A 7139-nucleotide genomic window follows, 5' to 3' on the forward strand; every position below is an offset into this window, starting at 1 on the left:
TTCCAAAGTTTACAAGTTCTCCCAAATCTATAAAAGCAATAGAAAACTGATTTCATTTTTCCAAATTCAGCTTCCGGAAAGTCAGCCAAGACGACAATTAGTAAAATTAATATTATCAAAATATTAAAGGTCTTAAAGTGCTATATATATATTTTTAAATTTTAATTTCAGTAATACCAAATTGAGTATTAAATATCAAATTCAAATACGAAAAGCAAAATTGGTACAAGCCGGTTTACAGGAGTAGTAAAAAATGTAGCAAGCTGAATTTAAACTTTATGCTGCATATTCCAATAAATAATACTCTGGTATAATTTGTCCCTTTCATAACAATTAACCAAAAAAAACGTTTATTTCTCATTGTCAGTTCGCCCACCAGCGGCCGAGCGGTAAAGTCGCTGAACACTGGTAGTTCGGTCCGAGGTTCGAATCCCGCGAACGGGCTGACTGCATGGGCGTTTTCGTGGTTTTCCCCATGTGTCACGTGTATATGAGCCAGTTTCCCTTAGAAAGTCCTCCCTCCCCTCAGGCAGATAGCCCTCGAGGCTTTGCCATAATCACACACACACACACACACATTGTCAGTTCAGGTAATGGCATTAAACATTGAACGTTTTCAAGTGTTACGAATTATATTGTTAAATGAAAGTAATTAATAATATGCTGTAAAGTATTTTCCACGTAAGCCCTGTTCAACAAAAGCTCCCCTATTACTTTATTATAAGTTTATTTGAGTTAGTATTAGACACTTAGTCAAAGATTACATAAAACTAACTCAGACTCCTTAATATATCAGAAGGAACAGCTTCATAATGTTTAAATGGCTTTGGACTTAAGTGCAGTTGTTTTATGAATGGATGGTTTTGCTCAGTTTCCTGTTCACGACAAGAGCTTTCGTGAAAGTGTTAAAGAAATTGGATTTAGAGCGTGTATGATGATCATTCTATACTTCTAGAACATTTCAAAAAACTTGTCTAGAGATGCATTCTGAAGCATATACGTAAATGTACATTCTTCAAGTGAATTAACAGTTTGAAGATTTCAATGTTAAGCATTTTACACCTTTAAACGTATTTTAAAGGTGTTCCGTAGTAATCTAGTTTTGTCAGCAAATTTTCTTCTTTTTTCGTCTCAATGAAAATCCATGCTACATCCTTTGTTGATTGGAACTGGATCAAACATCTAGTGATCAGCAATTTCATCCCTCGGCTGCCGGTGAGTCTCCCACTGTAATAAAAAAAAGAACTTTTAATTTTCCACGCCCTCCAATAAATCACGAAGCTGCATATTTATCCAACAAATAACAAAAAATATCTGATGTGTACACCACATGAATTTCTTATAGAGAATTTATACGTATTTTGCGCTGCATTTCATTTAAATGTTTTTCCTCTAATTTCATTAGAGATATATTTCTCATCCAATTAATGCAATTCTTGCAAGGCTAAAATACATGAAAACTTCAAAGTACCTTCATTAAAAATTGAAAAATATAGAAAAGTAAAAAACACCACATTCAGTTAAAATACTTTAAAAAAGATTTTTTCCAATTAAAATTAGAGTTTTTAGGCAAAAACAAGCAATTCGGCGGGCGAGGAAGATGGCGAATTTTTCGGTGCACAAAAGTAAAATTTTACGTTTGGTCCTGTACGGGAAAAAGACACCGAAAAGGCAAACACTGACTTAATTCGTTACTCGGCTAAGCTTCAAATGTAAAAAATATGGCTGCTATGGTAAACAAATTAGGCTTAGCCGCTATTATACAACTTTTAAATTGTCGATAATTCTACAAGTATTGCATGCAGATTAACTAAAGGAATAAATACCTTATCCAGATGATAAGAACAACATAACTGAATCATTTTTGAAGCAAAAAAAGGCAGAATTTACCAACATGTAATGATAAAAAAAAAATTGAGCTCACGGAGCCGAGTATTGAAGCTATTTGTTCACAATATACGTACTGCCATATAATGATGACAATTAACAACGCATGACAATGCATTGAAGCATATATATCTCTCGGTAGGCATGATTTATAAAATTCCGGCAAAATCAGGCGTCCAAAGGGGCATTTTTTAATATTTTGTGTGTTACCTTTATTTATTAAATACCATGTTCTTCGCATTTAAACCATGAAATTCAGTTCAAAAGCAATATCGCAAAATAATTTAAAATGAGCATATCTTTAGAAATTCTGACACACGGTCTCGCGCGCTGGTGATAGAAACTTTTACTTTTCTCGCCTTTTACTTGCCATTGCTCGCTTTGAAACCATTGATTTTGTTAATGAAAAATCGTTAACGTGTTACAAAACATTAAATCGATAATAAAACAAATTCGAAATTAGGGCTTTCAGAAGCCCATATTCGGTATAGGATTCCGTTATCACAATGCGAGAAACATACATACATTTATGCAGATTCTTCATTATTTAATTTCTTTAAATATAACATAGGGAGGCAATGTTTGGTGGCAGCTATTTGAAAAGTGATTCGCCGTTTATGGTGAACGACGCGAAATTATTATATATATAATTATCAATTTGTTTATAAATATAACGACATAGCACTGTGTCTCATTTGATATATTTCTATAATATTGTATTACAGTTTTTTAATCGGGAAATGAAACAATGGCCACACATCACATCAGCTTGTTTAACAATTTGAAACTTAATAAATGTATTGCCAAAGGATGGTACGTTCTAGCATCTGCTTAAATTTTATCTGCAATGCACTAAACCAAATTTAAACAAAACCCTAATTTTTAGAAAGAGGAACACTAAGTAAAAATATTACATAAAAAGCAAGCAAAACGAACAAGATGCTTGCAAATTAGGAATTAACACAGAGTTGAAATTTTGCATACTTGCTCTCTCCTTAAAGCTAGCTTATATAATTTAGTGGAGAAATAATAATAATATACGAATACTGCGTTGACCACTTCTTTGCAATACTTTGGATGATATCTGCATTTCTCAGAATATAATACATCAATATAAAAAAATAATAAGTTTTACAAAATGTGAAATCCATAATAAAACAAATTCCACATTGGGATTCCAGATGCCCATTTCGGAGGAGGATTTCGCTATTCAAAATTATATGGCTCTAGTTACCGTTGTTTTATCACAATGCCAGAAACATGCATACATTTATGCAGGTTCTTCATTATTTAATCTCTTTAAATATAATGCAAGGCGATAATATTTGGTGGCAAGAATTTGAAAATTTAAATAACATTTATAATGAATCAACGCAAACTGCCAAAACGAAAATAATAATCCTTCTGGTCAAACTGTCCCCTTTGGACTAAAAATAATAATAATGCTTATTTTAGTTCGGTAAATTTGAACAAATGTGATCCTGATAGCACTCTTAATGCTTAAATAAGCGAATTACAGAGCAAAAGATTGGGCATTAAAAAATGTTTAGCTATATTATTTTAGAATCATTTGACTGTTTACTCTCCTTTGTCATTTGGAATCGTTTATATACTTCATTTGATAAATTTGTGAGAAATATTTTTGACACAAGAATGTTTCTGAAAATATTTCAATCGTTTGCAACATTTACACTGAAAAAGAAGGACATAAAAAATTAAAATTTCATTTTTTAAAAGCAAATTAACATTGTCTGAATTTAATTCAGCATTTTATATTCCGTTTTATCATTCGGAAGCAGGAGTAATAAATTTTTACTTTTAAACAGAAACCAATTATTTATGTACTTATATTCCACTACTATGTTTTATTGAGATATGTATAAATTCCGCACTCCGTTTTACTAAGAAAATGTCCTATGAGGTATTAAGAACGCATGGTAAAATTTTTAGATAACTTTCTTACTTTTATTTAGTTTCTCTCAGTTTCTTTTTTATGACCAAAAGTGAGTAAAATGCTTTTGTTTTGTGAAGAAATGGGGGATATAATCGAAATATATTACTAAAACTGTCCATTTAATGAAATTTAAGACATCATTGGTTTTTGCCAAGCATTACATTTGAGATTTCTCTGCACTGCAAAGACGGGTAAATAAATTAACCTAAAATACATTATCTGAAAAATAAAGCAACATCTTTGGGCAATGTTTGACTAAATACCTTCGTTCATAGTCAGTATCTTCCTTCCTTGTTTCATAACAATGCCAAACAAAATTCATTAGTACTCCCTTTCCTCAATTGATTAGTCATATATGTGTTAACACATTGAAAGTATTTTACCTTCATGCAACATTATCTACGCAACACCTTACAAGCAAGCAATCAAAGAATGCTAGAAAACATCAAATATTTGTGTGAACTTTTGGTTAGCAGTGTATCATACAAGCAAACAAATATTAACTTAATTATGCGTAGTTGAAGAGAGTCTGTGGGAGAGAACAATGCATGGATTATACATTATAGCTGCAAATACTAAGGTTGTCTAATCTTACAACTTATACCTTTAAGACAAATATATACCAACTGGCAAGATCCTTTGTGTAACATAATAGGTGTATAAATTGATTATGACAAAGCACGCGTGGAGACTGTCTGCCTTCTTGGAAGAATTTTTATAGGAAACTACTTAGTATATTCCTTAAAAAGAGGACATATCACGAAAACGCCCATGCCATCCGCCCGTCTGTCTAGAATCGAGTTCAGTGTTCAGTATCATTATTGTTCGGTGTTCAGCATCGTTATTGTTAATTAACCGGTGTTCAGCATCACTATTGTTGGGCTGCTCATAAGTCAATGCAGCTGGATAACACATCAACACGGTTTTCACACCATCTCAAAATAAATTTGAAAGTTTTATTTATTTATTTTTTTTTTGCAACTAGTTGAATTTCAACTGCAATCAACGTTCCCATGAATTTCAACTGCAATCTACGTTCCCCTGAATACTCTGAAAGAGAGATTAAAAAACCGATTTCCATATCTTGATGATGTAATTCTACTACACATAGCAGTACTTCCTGTAACCTGAAATACTTCTACACTAAATCTTGCGCACAGAAATTTCCTAATTAAATACCAAAGGATCAAGGATTATAAATTTCGAAGCACTTACTCTATTACTACTACTACTACTACTCGAAGCACTTAAGGATCGTTTCACTCCACATCAGATATTCAAAAAGTTAACAGAAAGAGGAAAATAGGCAAGAGCTAAAATTGGGAAAATTAACTGCGAATATTGCACTTTAATGTTGGTCTGCTGCGCTTTACCAACTCAGATGAAGTCAGAGATAACCGATACTTTGACACGTATGTGATTACACTGAGTTCCTAATGTTTAGGTAGTACTTGGGCTGTAACCTCAGAATATCCAACTGTGGGCGTTGTGGTGAGAAGTTCCCTTACTGAGTTCTCGAGCCGAGGGAACTTGAAAACGAGTAAAGAGAAGGGTTGTTGTTGTATTGTAATTATTTTGTGGAAACATTTATGTATAAGAAAGTTTATAAAGGTATAAACAAACAATTACATTCTGAGAGCAAATCTAAATTATTATTAGATTTCAGCAAAATATTTGCATATGAAAAGTCCAACTGGTAACTATAAGGAGTATTTTATTCATTAGCGCAAGCATTTTATTTAGTTGTACACCAAAGAGGTCTGACGAAATATTTCTATACCTTCATTATTCAATTATTGGCACTTGTTCCAGACATAAATAAGATCTAATCAGAAAATAATCAAGCATCTGAATCAATCTCCAATCTTACATCGTCACACACATTCTAAATCATATTTGTGAATTACCTTCCTGAAACCTTTGGCGGTGAAAACGAAACTGAAGAAACAATTCAAACACAAATTAAAGCAGTAGATAGAAGAAAATACATTTTATTCCAGAAATCCACCGCTCTGCCTGAAAGGGGCAGAGCAGTTTGATTAAATCAGATCACTCAACTGTCGGATTATATGTTGGTTATTACAATTTTCAAATACATGAAGCGCAAGAGTACGTGAGAAAACTAGTGACTAACACATTGGTTATAATATTTTTAATCTAAAACTGTGAGTATAATTTTACGTACATAGACCTTATAAGAAATAGACTAACACAAACGGGTTTTCTCCCTCTTCTGAGGCGTTGCCGGCTGTCACCTTCATCACAACCGGAGGAGTAGGGAAGACATGCAGAAATTTAACATTGGTTGCCTATTGCAACGTGTATAATTGTTAAGAAAACGCTGGTTGTAGCGCCTCATTTCCCAAATTAGAAGGTCCATGTTTACATATCGATGCTGTCATCTAATGAAAACCTGTTTCAATGTCAGACGCATTTCATTAAGAAACATAAAGTATTTTTAAAATTTTAAGAACACAGCTTCCGAAGTATTTGGCAGCCCAGCCTGTATAAGCTCCATTCATTTGTTTAAAAGTTAGTAAACGGTCTTTGACACTGTTGAAGGTATTCGTGGTTCATTTTTGTTTACTGTTACAACTTCACTAAATCGAGACGAGCAGATGAATAAAACAGAATTAAAGTTCTTACCTTAATAAAGTGTAATCCAAGCTGCAGAGGTAAGGAACACGATCATTGTATTAGCAAACACAAAATAACATATTTATTAGGTATATGAAGAAAAAAATATCTAGAGATGATTACAAGCGTTGTTTACTGTCCATTGCATAACGCGAGAAGTGAGTCATACAAGGAGAGAATGTTTCTCCTTGTTTTTTGGATCAAGTCCAATCACAGTTAGCGGGTGTGAGGGGGGAGTTGTACAGCCTCATCGCCTCCGTTATGAATTGCTCCACAATCTCCCACTCGATGAGCTGTTCTGTCCAAAGTAAGCCCGATTCCTTTCAATAGAAATTCCAGCTGTTGTCTGGGCAAAGGTTTCGTGAACATGTCTGCATACATCATTTTACTGTTGCAGTGTATTAATTTAACAATTCCTTGATTTTGTAGATCACATACGTAGTGATATTTCACATCGATGTGTTTGGTGTAACTGCTTCCTTTCTCTTTTCGGGAAAGATTTATGCATGATATATTATCCTCGAATACGATGTTAGCTTCCTGTTGGGCGAAACCTAAATCTCCCATCAGTTGTCTAATCCATTGTAGCTCCTGCAATGTTAAGGCTAGAGCGATGTATTCGGCTTCTGTCGAAGATAGGGCGACACAGTTTTGTTTCTTG

At 33.4% G+C, this 7139-nt stretch overlaps 1 long non-coding RNA gene across 1 annotated transcript; it reads right to left on the reverse strand.

Moving 5' to 3' along the window:
• Positions 1 to 670: 670 nt before the first annotated feature.
• On the reverse strand, positions 671 to 6628 carry LOC146995538 (uncharacterized). The gene is made up of 2 exons (XR_015043234.1): positions 6488 to 6628; positions 671 to 1227 (listed from the first exon to the last, which is right to left on the reverse strand). It is a non-coding gene; the product is annotated as an uncharacterized LOC146995538 (long non-coding RNA).
• Between the last annotated feature and the right edge of the window lie 511 nt (positions 6629 to 7139).

This window comes from Stegodyphus dumicola, chromosome 9 (assembly GCF_044657685.1).
Source record: "Stegodyphus dumicola isolate Sdum_Otavi_A_Nest chromosome 9, ASM4465768v1".
Lineage (NCBI taxonomy): Eukaryota > Metazoa > Arthropoda > Arachnida > Araneae > Eresidae > Stegodyphus > Stegodyphus dumicola.